The following is a 3,953-nucleotide window of genomic DNA, read 5'->3' as shown; positions in this document are numbered from 1 at the left end:
ATCTTCTGTCACTCTAGCAACCCATCATCTACTTATTACTTCCCAATGCCTCCCTCTAGGTCCAAACAGTGGTGAAGTGTCATGTAGTCGACGTTCACATGACACCACTAGAGGGATGACAACATACATCTCATCAAAATATCGAACGAATACCAAATTCACATGACTACTAATAGCAGGACTTCTCCCATGTCCTCAGGAACAAATGTAACTACTCACAAAGCATATTTATGTTCATAATCAGAGGGGTATTAATATGCATAATGGATCTGAACATATGATCTTCCACTAAGTAAACCAACTAGCATCAAATACAAGGAGTAATCAACACTACTAGCAACCCACAGGTACCAATCTGAGGTTTGGATACAAAGATTGGATACAAGAGATGAACTAGGTTTTCAGATGAGATGGGGCTGGTGAAGATGTTGATGGAGATTGACCCCCTCCCGATGAGAGGATTGCTGGTGATGACGATGGTGATGATTTCCCCCTCCCAGAGGGAAGTTTCCCCGGCAGAACAGCTCTGCCGGAGCCCTAGATTGGTTCCGCCAAGGTTCCGCCGCGTGGCGGCGGAGTTTTTCCCCAAAGCTTGCTTATGATTTTTTCCTCGACAAAAGACCTCATATAGCAGAAGATGGGCATCGGAGGGCCACCAGGGGGCCCACAAGGCAGGGGCGTGCCCAAGGGGGTAGGGCGCGCCCCCCACCCTCGTGGCCAGGGTGTGGCCCCCCTTTGGAACTTTCTTCGCTCATTATTTTTTTTATATTCTGGAAATAACTTTCGTGAAGTTTCAGGACTTTTGGAGCTGTGCAGAATAGGTCTCTAATATTTGCTCCTTTTCCCGCCCAGAATCCCAGCTACCGGCATTCTCCCTCTTCATGTAAACCTTGTAAAATAAGAGAGAATAAGCATATGTATTGTGACATAGTGTGTAATAACAACCCATAATGCAATAAATATCGATATAAAAGAATGATGCAAAATGGACGTATCAGTAGAACATATTGAAATCTACTAAAGGATATATATTCCAAACAATACGATAATCTCTCTAACCAAGGTAGGGACGAGGAGTAAACGGAGGGAGTAGTAAAATTTTCTCCTCGTCATGCGAGCCACCGCGCGCGTGGGCAAGGGAGCGGGCATAAGGCGTAGTAAGCAAGATTCACCTCGTCCTGCGAGCCACCGCGCCCGTGGGCGGGGGAGACGGTGTACTAAGAAGCTTCTCCTTGTTCTGCGAGTCGATGGGACACATCAAAAGTAATACAGACAGAGCATCTCGAGTGTATAGAGCATTGCCTCTAAGGTAGGCCCCACATGGTTTGCCGCTTTTTTAACATAACACGTCAAGTCACAATTTGTTTGTTAACTCGTGGTAGACGATCCTCCATCAAGTGGACAACCAGTACACTTGTTAAATTACCACGTGGCTGTCTTTTCGTACAAAAATCAGCTCCACCGTGCACCCGCGCGGGTGTGGTTGGGAAATATACGGGAGTACATGCACCTCTTCTCTTCGTGCATGTCCCCCACTCACGTGGGTGTGTGTGAGAGAGATACAAACCTAGACCTATGGCATTTGCATTCGTGAGTGTTTTTTGTTTGGGGTGATTTCGTGAATGTATTTGTGGGAATATGTGTCGATGACATCTCAAACAAAAATTTCACACATGAAATGTGTGTGAAATAGAGGCCTATCAATAGCATACATAGAGGGGGCGATCCACGAGAAGAGAGGGAGGGGTCATAGATATCATAGAGTCGAAGAGAGGATCAAGTGGGTGGGTGCGAGATCGATGAAGAGAGCCATCAAAATTTTGTGTGTGCAAGTCAAAGATATAGGGTGACTAACCTACTGGAACATCGGAGGACACAGGGCAAGTTTGTGTGTGGCAGGGAGACATTACTAGAGTGCTCAATGTATCAGTGTGTGTGTGGGGAGGAGGGGGAGGCAAAGGCCTAAACTAGAGAGCTAGAACGACTAGTATATGTGTTGAGAAGGAGAGACCCAGCTATGTCTTGAGGGAGATCAGTCGACATGCATACATAACTGAAGGACGGGAAATAGGTTGGACACAGAGAGAGAGAGAGAGAGAGAGGAGAGAGGGGGAGATGGGTAGAGTGCTGGATGGGTAATGGAGTTGCTTCTCGAAGATGGTGGGAGAGGCCTACTAGACAAACTGAGGGTAGAACTGCAATATTATCAATAAGAGTGGGGATGTGTTTCCGTGTGTGCCTGTGCGTGATAGATGTGTCGGGATGCATGCATGGATGATGAAGGGGAACCATGTGTTTGGTAAGCAAACCTAACTAGATCGGTAGATCAATTGTTGTTTGTCGGAGGAAGGGAGAGACATAACTAATGAGGTAGATCAATCGACGCATGGGGAAAACGAGTTATAAGGACATAGCTAGCTATATTTATAGCGGGAGATCGGTCGGTGTACATCCAATTGTTAGAGGGAAATAAGGCCCATTGAGATGGATAGACAGAGAGAATGGAGCTAGGAGGTGGTGCGAGATGCCGAGCTACTAGCTAGATTGGGGGAGGAGTGTGCGATTGTGAGATCAATGAAAAGAGCGGCGAGAGTTTACACGTGTGTGGGACCGTATGAGAGACACGAGGCATGGACACAGAAAGGAGGAGATGGAAGGTGTGTGTGTATGTTGTAGGCAGACAATGTTGGAGAGGTTTATTGATCGGTGTGTGTCGAAAAGGAGTTGTGGAGACTGTGGGAGAATGACCAAAAAAAGAATGTGCGCGATGGATGGAATGGTGAGGGAGGGGGAGAGCGAGGAGGGCGTGTGCATGCACGAGTGAAAGTTAGTGCTAGCTACAAAGGTTAGACGATTGTGTGGGTGTAAGAGACTAACAAAGATGATAATTTGATACGAAAGTTGATTCATATATTTGAATAGGAGATCATAGTGTTATAAACATATGCATGCATGAATATAGCTGTGATACACATGCTGTGGTTTTGCACATGTTATACCATAACGTGATAATGCATGGCGTTTGCAACTCATAGCTAAATGTAGAACAATCTAAACCATACTATACAACGAACAATCTCACATTTTATTTGAATTTGTGATAATGTGTGGCGTTTGCAGCTTACAACTAAATATCGAACAATCTAAACAATACTATATATCAAACATTCTCACATTTTATTTGAATTTGTGGTAATGTGTGGCATTTGCAACTCACATCTAAATACTTGTAGAAGTAGGGGTGGGGCACCATACATTATGTGATAAACATATTATACATATGACACATGGTTTAGATTATGAAGATCTAGCTAGAGCTTGAAATGTACTGTGATTTGAAATCAACATAAAGTGGATTCAAAAACTCGAGTTCGAGTTCATATAGTACACATAGTTCATATCTAACTCGATAGTAATCATGTGGTGTGCTGTGAAGATAATACACAAATGATGATTTAACTTGACAATAATGATGATTGTAAATCTTATTAAAATAGAGAAACGAATTCAAATGGTTTGACTTCACAACAATCATTATTACAGATCTTATTCAAATAGAGAAACGAATTCAAATTTAGTTCATATTGAAGCGGTTGTATATACGTTTGGAATGCACTAAAATGTTCATTTGAATAGCAGGTTGCATGCATTATACACACAGTGAAATATTTTAATTGAACATAACATGATTCAAAGTTTTGAATGGCATTTGTAGTGCGAATTGATTTGGTACAGTACAAGGGACTAGACTCTCTTGTGTGGTGCGAATTGATTTCTTTTTGTTTTTTCGTCGACGGAAGTGCGAATTGATTTGGTACAGTACACGTTAGGCTTGTCCAGAAATTTCAACCCACGCCTTATTACCCCAAAATATTTAAAATACTTCTTTGTCTTGTTGTGCTCTGAAAACTCCCTCCATCTCAACCCGCGCCTTGCTCTCCCAAAATTACAAC

Source organism: Triticum urartu, chromosome 4, assembly GCF_003073215.2.
Source record: "Triticum urartu cultivar G1812 chromosome 4, Tu2.1, whole genome shotgun sequence".
NCBI classification, from domain to species: domain Eukaryota; kingdom Viridiplantae; phylum Streptophyta; class Magnoliopsida; order Poales; family Poaceae; genus Triticum; species Triticum urartu.
This window is presented reverse-complemented; position numbering follows the sequence as displayed.